This window comes from Glossina fuscipes, unplaced genomic scaffold (genome assembly GCF_014805625.2).
Source record: "Glossina fuscipes isolate IAEA_lab_2018 unplaced genomic scaffold, Yale_Gfus_2 85, whole genome shotgun sequence".
Classification (NCBI taxonomy): domain Eukaryota; kingdom Metazoa; phylum Arthropoda; class Insecta; order Diptera; family Glossinidae; genus Glossina; species Glossina fuscipes.
In genome coordinates, this window is record NW_023998439.1 from 565,082 (window position 1) to 577,762 (window position 12,681).

Below are 12,681 nucleotides of genomic sequence, written 5' to 3' on the forward strand. Positions count from 1 at the left end.
GAATACATGACATGAGAAGACGTAAGAAGTTATATCAAAAAAATTCTAAATGCATCTCTGACATGATAGTATACATTCACACATTAACGGGATAATTGGTTGCAAAAAGTCATCGTCAAAACTTTCGTATTAATATTTCAAGTCAACAAACAATATCCAAGTCTAAGTTTAATTATTTACACATAGTTTTTCCTCGTCCTATTGTTTCTTTTTTTTTTTTTCTTCTTCTTCTTCTTCTTCTCTTGTGTTCTTTGCGTTTGCTATTAAAATTAATTTATAAAGCATTGCGCGCGTTACGGGGTAAAAAGAAGCTACGATAATAGCTATTCTAAAGCTCAAGGATGATGATTGCGCGCATACAAATATAACATATATAACATATAATGTACTATAAATATGAAAATAGTTTATATAAAAAGAATACTATTACAACTGCTTTATTATAACGACTATAACGACAAAAACAAAAGTAAAAATGAAAAACAAAAACAAATAACAACGAATATAAAACAATTACAAACAAAATGCCATTTTTCTTCTCCAAGTTATTATTATGGCATGATGTATACATACATATATATATATATAAAAATATATGTGCACATGTAATGTAAACACTTATATACACTTTGGCATTCATACACAAACAATAATAAACGGACATAAAATGTCATACAATACGACTGTAGCAGACATTTGTGTATAACCGCAAACTGAATAAAACTGAAACTGCGAAGTAAAACGACTGTAACAGGGGCTTTATGTAGTGACAGCAGTTTATATATCTATATATATATATATATATATATATATATATGCAAGCAAACGCTTTACGTATATGAATATGAACGCAATGTGTTGCTTGTATTATGTACAGCAATAAAATGTTATACTGCACAAATTGTTGTTGTTGTTGTTGTTGTTGTTGGTATTTGATGTTGTAGATTTGTGCGAGGCTTTCTGTCTTCTGTTCTGATCTTTCTTTTTTTGTTTTTGTTTTTTTTTTTTATTTCAACATTTTGATGTTGTTGTCAATGTTGTTGGACACATCATAAAACTCACAAGCATCAACATTAAATTGTATACGGATCTCAACATCTGAGCTTGAAAGCATTTTTAATGGTTTGGTTTCTCATTCTCAAAAATGCAAAAAATAATATTTAAAAAAATAAATTTATATACATATTATATAATATATAAACATATATTATTTAAAAAAATAAATTTATGTTTTTATATGAAATTATATGTGTGTTTATGTGAATTATTCAAACATGGATTTTATGAATTTTCGTTCTTTGAAAACAACTTCTAAGTACACTTTATATCCGCTGTCACGTTTTTCACTGTTACCTTCAGCTTACAAGCAAAATATAAATATAGTGTAAGCAAGCAAAAGTTTTGGTGCTCGCATCTGGTCGTTATTGCCAAGGACGAAATTTGCTTTGAATTGTGTCGATAATTGAACCAAATTACTTTCTCAACGAAAATAAAAAAACATTATAACCACCATTGTTTACACAATGGGTTATTAGTTTTAGTCACATCAATTGATTGAATGGCGGCAACTTTTGAACGCATCTCTTAAATGCATATAGAAAACGCCATACACTAAACTTTACACTAATATATGTTGAGCCATTTTTGGCTACTGTGCGTGTGATGTTGAATAATAAATCAGTTTGTAACCATCATTAGGTCATAACTTCATTAATGTGACACTAAGCGCTCAAATAGGAGACAGACAGACGGACACTTGCAATCTTACAGTGTTGAAAGAGGAAAATATTATGTGATGCATATGATGTTACAGACAATTAACATACCTCGATACCTAACTCCTATTAAATTAATAACTCTTCACGAGATCGAGAGATAATATATGTGAAAACTTGTGTGCTTGATATTATCTTATATCACAACATCTATCTGATGCATACATATATCAATAAGCCTCGGGACTAAGTAAGAAAAAAAATCTCTCGATCAACATATAGCCTTCTTCAAGAACGGAAAAATAGCTTCTCTACAATTTCGATGCGTTTTTAGTAGAGCCGCATCTTCCTTTATACAGTGATCTTTTCAATAAATTCAAATCTATATCTATGATCTTGAGCATTTCATGCAAGCTTGGCATGGTAGCGTTAGTCTTCTTACGCGATGCTTTTCTTTAATTGTCAGAAAAGGTGCCGCTCATTAGGAAAATTGTTGTTTTAACTCCTTTAAGGTGTCGGCTATTCATTTCAACCTGTCTGGAATTATCATCTCTATTGGGTTATCATTGCTCTTGTGTTTTCTCTTATGCCAAGGCACGATATTCGGATTGTCCGAACTGAAGGAAGATAGTACCACATTGTCTTCTCTAAAAGTATTTTTGCAAAGTTACGATTTATGTCAAAGAGAAGACGAAATCAAGTAAACACTTAATGGGAGATACCGATTGAATTCAATAGTTTTGACCCTTCCCTACATAAAATGACAGTTTTCCATTTATTATATTAATATTATTGATTTGTTAAGCGTATAACCATGCCAATCATGGAGCGCTCAAAGCTCTGCCGAATCCCAACAAATACGTTCAGAGACTTATGATGATGACTGGGTCCATTATCCTAATTGTTGGTTTTGTGTTCAACGGTTTAAAGATTACCCGAAAATGCCATCTTTTGGCCACTTGTTGCAAGAGTCGTCCTGAATACACTTTTGCAGCTCGAAACTATTTTGTTTAATATATGTCGGACCGAAAAAGCGATCAAGAACAAATTAAGTCTTTTATTATGATCACAAAGCTAAAAAAACTAAATTATTGTTACTACACAACAACCGCACAAAAGCTGAAAGGCCAAGTGTATTGAAAAGAAGAACAGCTGCAGGATACGCAGGAAAAACTATAAACTTCTATACTTAATAGTGGAAGATATTTCGAAGGACCTGAAAACAAATGTCGTGGTTGCGTGATATTCGAAACTGAACGTGGCTGAGAACCATAGGTGAAATAGTACACACAGCAAAGAGCTGAGAAGATTTTGAGACTCTACTTAATAATATAACTTAGTACACAATAATATCATGAACTGTAAAAAGAAAACAAAAAACGCATGTGATCGCTTATATCCAATAATGGATTAGTAATAAATGAAGAAAAAGAGAACGGAGGATTGCAATGATATTGGCAAAATCTTTCCTTTTGTTTTAGTAACTAGAGTAAGTATGCAGTGTTTAGATATAGAGTTGCTGTCAACTTAACTTTTCAGTTCTATTCAACTTAGCAGTTGGATTGCTGAACACTTCAAGTTCACTTTTGCAAGTTACGAGAACTTAGTCTTGCACTATATATATAGAGAATGACCACTATATCTTATCGTCTTTAGACAAGTCTCAAAATTTAATTAAACTTAATCAACCGTTAGTTTCAATAAATCGTTGAGGATGCCATCCATAAGATCTGTCTTTAACTGAATTTTATAACTTGGCAAAAACACATCACACGAACAATAAATAAATTCCTTTAGTATATAATCAAAATAAATTGTATTACAACTTACTTAAGTTATGTTAAATTTAAATAAAAACTACAAAGTTACCTTCAACGTCAAGTGGAAATATCTACACTATGGTTCCGTTGAAAGTCCTCAAAAAAACACACAACTCTATCCCTCTTATGAGTTGTTGCGCATTCTTGTTAATGCACACATTTCGTATTTGAATGCATCGGTACGATAAGTTAAGCGAATTTTCTATTATTTCTCTATGATTATTATTATTTCAGTCTTCTTCGCTCTGTATATATTACTAAGGATTCATGTAAAAAAAAAAAGGAAGCTTTTTTTGCGTTTCTCCTCACATATGATCACGAAAATTTTCATTTCTTAGTTTTGTGTGCGACCATCGAAATTGTGCAGTGAATTATTTTTAATTATGTCGAATGCAATTTTCTTTTTTCGCTCGCTATATATTTCACGATAAGCGTTGACAGGAATTTAATTACATTTGTTTTCAAAGAAAATATGAAAGTTATTTCAATAAAATGTCATATTATTTGCGAAGACATATACATGGACAAGAAAATATGTGGAGAGTTGATTATAAATTTGAACATAATTGCAAAGCGAACTAAAAGCATTTGTGAATGGATGTCGTCATGTGGAAAATGAGAAAATTATAGTTAACTTTAGCGCACGAAATTATTTTAAATTGTTAATTATGCACGTTTTGGTGCCGATGCTCATCACCGGACGAATTGAAGGGTAGCAAGAGTTAATTCAAAATAAAATTCATATCGTTAGCTATTAAGCGAGAAATTATTGATAAAATGTATTATATTGAAATTTTGAAAGTGATCTCAGATATTTAACTACTGTATGAGTGTAGCGTCTAGATTTGCAAATTCAGTATACTAAATCGGGTGTGTGTGTGTGCATATGAAATGTCGAAAATTACGGGGACGGATGATATTATACCAGAAGGTAAATGATGATCAGGAAAAGATACAAGTTCGATTATCGTCAAATGGGACTTTGGTGAACCTGACAAGAAGTCAAAATGGGATCTGCGTCACAAAAAAAACAATGATCATGCCCACTGCTTTTATGATAATACTAAACCGTAAAGAAATCGAGATAATAAAGATGTGAATTTGGCAGTTCTTTGCAGTGGCAAACTAACTAAGGCCAATTATGTAAATCACACAAATCCACGTGCATATCGGAAAATCTACAATACCGTCGGATCACTTTGCCTACAAGATTTATGAACAATTTTCGAAATTCGCTATTCACTTGCGAAGGCATACTAAACTGTTGTTGTCGGCTATATAAGCAGTGTGATCCTGGAAGCTGGAGAAAACTTTGTGTTTACTTTAAAATATAGTCGGATATGTACAGTCATTGAAGCGTTGCGAGAATCACATGATAGATGACACGTTGAAATGAATTTCGAGAATTTGTACGATTCCGAAGTACATATGCTTCTGCGGAGACTTGTCTGCTGGCAGCGAATCGAAATGTTTGTACAACAAACTAAAACGTGCAAGATTTAGTGGAAAATGTAAAATTATACAATGTAGACAACGATCGAGTCACCAATTTTTTATAAACAAAATACAACTCTGGGTCTCTATGCTGTTGACAATGCAACTCATCCGCAATACAAGGAGATTTAAATCATAAGTTTGGAAATGTCATATGACAATGGTGATTTTTGTTTCGCTAAGCCAGCACGTGGGCTACGCAGTGTTTTATGCGTAGTTGCACTTACGACATCACAATATTCGAAAGTTGACGGGATAAGGTCAGGAGATAATATCAGCAAATAAATATGCGTTGTGTTGGTCATAAATTTCCCGGAAACGGGAATAATCCAAGCAACGTGAGTAATAAGTAATACCAGCAACTATAAGTTTTGGTTTCAGTAAATTGGCAGAAACCTTCAAAGCGGCATAATCAATAAGAACACTTCTTGAATCCACTTTATAAGGCATGCTTTCAAAAAATAGCGATCTTGCTGAAACGTGTTTATTAGCCATAGTCATATGGCCACCACTGGGCGATCATCCGATTGCAATAATCCCGTATATATAGCCAAACTTTCGGATGATCCAGAATAAGGTTGCACGTTAACAACCCCATTTCTCAGGGCTTAATCTAAAAGCCTCTAAAGCCCGCCGTTTTGCTAACAATACAACTTTGGCATTGAGCTGATTTCCTCTGTAATAAATTTTATCCGGCAGGCCTTCGGAGTATTCGTTATGTAAACATGAACTTAAACGTTGTAACACAGCTGGTGAGGAAAAATTCTCGCTAGCTATAATCTGTAAGCATTTACCCTGGTGTCCTTTCGCCTGTTTAATCAAATCCAACAGCTCTGTGTCGATCTCTTCTAAGGGCGAGTTTTGAATAAACGGGCATTGATGTTGAACAGTAAGTTACTTCTTTACGTTTAATTATTATTAATAATACCGTTCTGTTTCGATAACACTTTTTTGCGTACTGTTAGACCGTACGACCAAAGAAAATTTTCTCACAACTGTCTGATTTAATTTTTAATAAGCAATTTCGCTTTATCTGACAAAGGCATGTAGCCTTCTAGCCATGACGAGTTGAACTTTGTCTTTTCCTTTCATGAAACGTTTTGTCAGCCGCTTTCAGTATCAATTAACTATGACAAAGAAATTTATTCAACATTTTTTGACTTTTTCTTTTCGCTTCATTGAATGGGGTCAAAAAATATTTCTCTATAAAAAAGAAATTTTAAATGCCAAATAACTGACATTTTATAGAGAATTTAATAATCAAGTGCATATGTATGTGTACCGTTCTTTTTTTTTCTAATTTCAAAGTCAAACTATTTGTACTTCGTTACGCGAGAATTGTTAAATTTTTAATTACTACGCACATATATAGAGAAGGAAGGACAGTGCTATATTTGGCCATTTCGATGCATAATCGATGAAATTGTTATAGGAGATTACAGAACATTAAGTTGTTTCGACACAAGCGAGCTACTAGTTATATGGCGAGATTAGACAAAGCTTGGTTGGCCTTTTTGCGGTACTAGACTAATTTTACCCAAAAATAGCCCGCATCAATTTGAATAAAACAACAAGGAACAATTCTATCCGTTATTTCTTTTTCTTATGGCTTTATTTGCGGCTTGCTAGAGATTTAGCTTTGTTTTGAAATTTAGGAGTGGGAGATAAAATGATATATGAAAAGTATGCTTACAACAAGTAATTAACTACTATATAGGACACGCTTTTTAATAAAGACCAGGACTCACGTTCTATGAAACTCAGGAAAAGCAATCAATCTTTGATATATCGCTAAACTAATAGTGAATTAAGAAAAACCCATAACAAGAAGCCATTATTTCTTTGATAACTTAAAGTAGAAGAATACTTGGATCAGACTGTCGAACTGGTACCGACAGAAATCTATTACCAATCAGAGAAAATTGGGTGCATCAAGCTAGCTTAACTTCCTTCTTATCTTTATAGGCTCAACCCTACATCCAGCAAATTATGTCGGTAGAAGAGATAACAAAGAATTTGTCGAACGCAAATACCTTTTAAAAAAAAAAAAATATTAATAGAAATGAATGTGACTTAAACTGTGTGGTACATATATTGGAGGCAATTATTCAAAATCTTTTGTTCACCCATAAATGCATTTATCATGTTCCCATTTTTCATTATGTATAAGATATAAAGGCATTATCAAAATCTGTAGCTTTTCAGCAGACCAATAAGCCGCCAAATTCGTCATTGCGAGAAAATTGACTACACTATTGACTATTCGCAAGAGAACAATCGCATTCAAAAAATGAAACCAAAAATTTAAGTCATTTTTATAAAATATTGCGTAGTAACAGTAAACTACACTTTACTAACATACACTTACTTTTCAAGTAAAAGCTAAAGAACTTTTCTGTAGGAGTCTCGAGTTAAACGAATGACAAAGAAGAAGAATAAAACCAAAAGAGACAAAAGTCGAATAAAAGCTAATTAAGTTTATGTCACAGGAAATTTGTTTCAATCCCATAAAATATATATATATATACATATATATATATATATATATGCATTCAAGTAACCGAAAAGAAAATGCTGCAATATCTTGTATAAAAGTATCAAACAAAAATATGTGAGAAGAAAAATAATAATAATAAAAAAAAAAAAAAAAAAAAAAAAAAAAAAAACGGAAAGAATCTCTGGAATAGAGTTTCACAGAGTATGAGAAAAGTTCCTGCTTGTGCATGCATTTGAACTTTGTGCACTCATTGGCAATTAATATTAAACCTTATATATGTGTGTGTATGAGTGTGTGTTGGTGTAATGTAATGCGTGTGTGCCTGTGTTTGAGCTTGTGCACGCTCTAAATTACAGTAAACTTTCAATATTGCATGTAATATAAATATACACATATAGCCCAGTCTATATGCATACACACGTACATATGCAATATTCAACATTGTTTGAGAAAATTTTCGCTTCGTTTCCTTTACACAAAGTGTATAATCAAGAAAAAAAAAAAAATTTTTTTTTTCTTTACTTTTATACAAATTTGTTGTCCTTATACCTAATAGAGGAAACAAACATACATCTTTACAGATGCTAAAAAGTATTAAACCTTAGTATTAAGTAATTTATATATTTATAAATATATGTTTACGTATATATATATATATATGTATATATATAAATGTTACATAAAATATATATATATATATGTACATATAAAAATGTTTATTTACTAAAAGAATCGAAAACAAACAACAACATATTCAACAAAGTAAAAGTTTGGTAGTGAAGTCAACGCAAAATAGATGCATTTGACGGTTTAATAACCATTTGTATAACCAACTATAAGTCGCATTTAGCTTGTTAACGTACTTTTTATATACCTTACAAGGTTAGAACGATTATCGGGACACATTAAGAGAGTCGCGGGGATTTAAAATTTATTTGAAAGCTTTCATTTTAAGCCCCACGTTGCGCAAAAATGCTGAGATTTTTATCCTTATGCGCAAGATGTTATGTCATACCAATGGATGAACTGTCTTCAATCTAAACGGATATTTTACAAAAATTCATTCATCATATCTTAAAAACGCGTGCTATAAAAATCTAATCATTTTTCGACAAGAGACTTGATCAGCAAGCAGTGAGAAAAGCTTTAAGAATTGTCAAGTTTTTGGAAATTTTATTGAAAACAATGAAGAGAGCGGGGGGTAATCGGTAAATAATCTAACAACAAGCTAACAACATGGCAAAGTATAAAGTGTTGACATCACTAACATCCTAAAAATTTACAAAGAAAAAAAACGCAGCTTCACAAAGCCCAGCCAACTTGTGCTAAAATTTGTTTGATTAAAATTAGACATGATCCATCGAACAACATCGTATCGTATCTGTGTCTGCTTTCACACGCTGTCGTAGAACAATAAGATCAGATCAGTACTATTAATTTTAACTTTTATGCGCTTAATACTTTTTAGATTTAACAATATATATAACAATATATAAAAATTACATTGAAAATCATCTGTATAGATATATATGTACGTTCCGGTAACAATTTAATTTTCATTTCTCTTGCCAAACACACTTTGGCAGCAATAAGCGTTGACACTTTTATTTATCATCCACTTCATGCTGCACTACTGCACGAGTGTGCATACCGTTCTATATCCTTTATCCTTTTTTTTTTTTTGCTTTTGAGTTCACTTTCCTGTTCAACATGAATTCGTTGCCGTTGTCGTTGAAGTTGCCGTTACGTTGTAGCCACTGCTCTGCCCATTAAAGATTCAGTGAAAATTCTTCGCAAAATTCTCATCATATTAGTGTACAAAATCTGGCCAATAAGTGCAAATTTTCAAAATATATTTCACTCTCACCCTGCTATTTCATTTAACGGGATCGTACCCACTATGTATGGACCCGTAACGTCATGCCATTCCACAAACACAAATACATTTGTTTTAGATATACTAAGTTACTAAGGCATTCCATTCAATTGCCAAACTGTTTTTCATAGTTTGTTACAAAATTTTGCGAAAATTTGGCAAAAAAAAAAACCAAAAAGAAAAAAACCAAAAAAAAGAAAAAACTCCATCCTTTACATTTTTAATAAATATATGTATAGGTACGTACGAATGAACGTAAGAGAGAGCACTCAATGTTGTACACTTGTACACATTATACATATGTACATAGTTATAAAAGTCTTAATGAATTGATTGGCTTAACACTTTAGGTTAGGGGCCGAAATAAGTTATGTGGTGTCAACAAGAATTATGGCCAAGTTATACTGTGTACATGTTACAAATTTGCAGGCAGTAAAGTAAAGTAAATTCACACATATGTAAACATGTTTGTCTCTACACATATATACATACATATACACGCACACAAAGGTGCATGCATCATACTCTTAGTTAGAAAGTTTAACAAGAGTTCAAGTAATGTTTGTAACTTTCACATCTATATATATATATATATATATGTATATATATATATGTATGCTTGATATTTTAACAATTGTTTGTGCACATGTTTGTATTTGTCATTAAAAGATTTGTGGCTTTGTAATTGGAAGCAACATTTAGTTTTATATGAAAGTGTGTGTGTGTGTGTGTGTGTGTGTGTGTGTATCATGTTGTCCTTAAATTTATGTGTTACTATGAAAGTTAGTAATTAATAACATTTCGCATAAAAGATTTGAATTAAGATTGAACCATCAACAAGTGTGCACACATACCTTTAAGATTTAATAATAAACGCAAAATTAGCAGAGAGTCTTATGCAACTATTTATAAAAATAAATTAATTTAGTTGACAAAAAGGAACGATAAATATTGTGAAGAGCCAAAGTCGTTCCTCCCCGTTTTGACCTCACAGGTTCTTCGTCTCTAGGGGGGGAAGTGCTAAGGGGCTAAGTTAGGTTAAGAATAGGATTAAGTAAACTACTAGACGGAAGACGGGAGATAAGGGAACCCCAGTCAGTAACAGACATTTCTGCTTGGAAATATGGTAAGAAACAGGACGAGAGTCGTAAAATAAGTGTCTGCAATGGGTCCGTGTCGGGGTACAGATCGTACCGGTTGGGAATATGAGATCAGAATCAGGGGAGAGCCGAAAGCGACAACGCGAATAAGGAGAGAAGCGAAACTTATTATTAGACAATAATAACGAGAGTACGCTCTGAGCTGGCAAAGTGTTTGTGCAATTTGTAGAACCTCGATGTAAACTTATAACGATATGGTCAACGCTGTAATATGACTAGAACGAGTGCGCATTGATATTGAATGTAGTAAGCGTGTAACTTTAATCAATCTACGGTTCTTGAAATGCTTTCGTATTGTAAAAGTTTTTAACATTTATTGATAAATTGTAAGCGAAGTAAGAGTAATGAATAAACCAAGTGACAACTTCTGAAAAGTCAAACTATTCTTTAAACCTCCAAAGAAAACATAAAATTGTTGTGAGTCAGAAGCCTAGTGCCGCTGAGCTTATCTCAGCATCAGGAAATGGAAAAAGCCCTCATAGTATGTAATAGATAAGAAATCACAGTCCCTTTCTTAATTGAACGCGACTTTTTTGCTATATGCAAAAAAAAACACAATGTTGTCCAAAAGGTTCTAAGATCTTAGAGCCGATTTTACAGTTCGTATTACCGAAAACAAAAAACATTCAAGATATTTATATCAATTCCTCCTGATCTTTCACGAAATATCTGTCATATGGTCGTACGATGCAAGCAGAACTCAGTTCAACTCAGTATAAATTCTTCTTATAAGTAACTCACTTAGAAAAGTATTTTAGCGTTAGACGCTATTAATGAAACACGAGCAATGTATTTCAACCCGGAAAAAGTTACTGGAAGAAAGTTTTTCCGTGTTTCGGATTCGGACTGGACGAATATTGATTATTAGCTTAACGTTGAACGAATTCAATCTCTTCTCGTTACGTGCCTTCGTCTACACTTTCGTGGCATTCTATAACTTTTCAATTTTGCAACCGTTGCTTATGCAGCCATATTTAGATCAACTTATTCTTATGTAATAAATAAGACCCGATAGCAGATATACTTTAATAATTGTTACCAGGCAGCCAGATTATGTCACGTTTTAAGTCAGTAAATTAAATTAATAAATTTCATAAGTAATTCGTATAATTATTAAGCAGCAATAAGTAGCAGCATACGTGATGCCTAAGATAATTTACGTATAAGCTGGTAAATAGAAAGGGAAATTTAATGCAATTCGCCAGAAGCAATTGTCTTTACGATAGGAATGGAAAGGAGGAAAGCAAAAATAGATAGCCTGAGTTAGATTTGAAACTATTCAGTATTAAGAACATATCAGTTAACGAATATTTGACATTTACATAGCAGTAACTCAAATAGCTTGCGATATAGAAACGAATATTTTTTGATTCATAAGCGGTAGCCAATGACTGATAGTCAGTAACCAAGGAAGGAAACCAAAGTTCATAGGAAAATTCTCATCAAATATTATTCATTAAGATATTTTACTGAACTAAGAACCGATTCAATTCTAAAGAGCAATCAGTATACGCGTCGTAAAGTTAGAAATTTTTATATATCATAGGTACTTGCGTAGATATCGCTGATCAAAATACATGCAAGCACCCAATTTTTGTTTTTCTTTTGATGCACTGCTTATTGCTTATAAAGGTTCAAATGGACTTCTTTTTTTACTCACCTGATAGTATTTGAGGATTTGGTGCGTCTTTTCCTGAGCTCTGCAGGAACCATCTGCAATAGAAGAAGACATTCAGATCATTATTTTTTTAAGATTCAATTTCTTTATTATATAAATTAAACTATGACGATTGCAATGATAAGATAAATTCGCATTCCGTTAAGGAATGCAAGCCGGTTTTGATTTGGAGAAGTAAAGTAAAAACAGATGCGGATAGTGTCCCATTCATGGAATAGCTACTAGTAAAATGTGTTTGCTTCTCTTATGAGCTCTTTACCCAACCGCCACAATAGACTTATCAAGGAATGTGTAGATAATAAGAGCATTTAGGTTTTATTTTATATGTATGTATATATATATGAAAGAGCTCAAGAAGTGACCTTTATATGTGTAGCAATTCAATGATCAGAAAGAAGGGGAAAAAGAAAGAAGGAGATAGGGAGAATGTGTGCCCAAACG

General features: G+C 32.4%; 1 long non-coding RNA gene across 1 annotated transcript in view; it reads right to left on the reverse strand.

The window, feature by feature from the left end:
* Window positions 1-12,274, reverse strand: part of LOC119638219 — a 230,363-nt gene extending 218,089 nt beyond the window's left edge. The window contains exon 1 of the long non-coding RNA XR_005247404.1: window positions 12,223-12,274. This is a non-coding gene — a long non-coding RNA (uncharacterized LOC119638219). The remainder of the gene's footprint in view (window positions 1-12,222) is intronic.
* Between the last annotated feature and the right edge of the window lie 407 nt (window positions 12,275-12,681).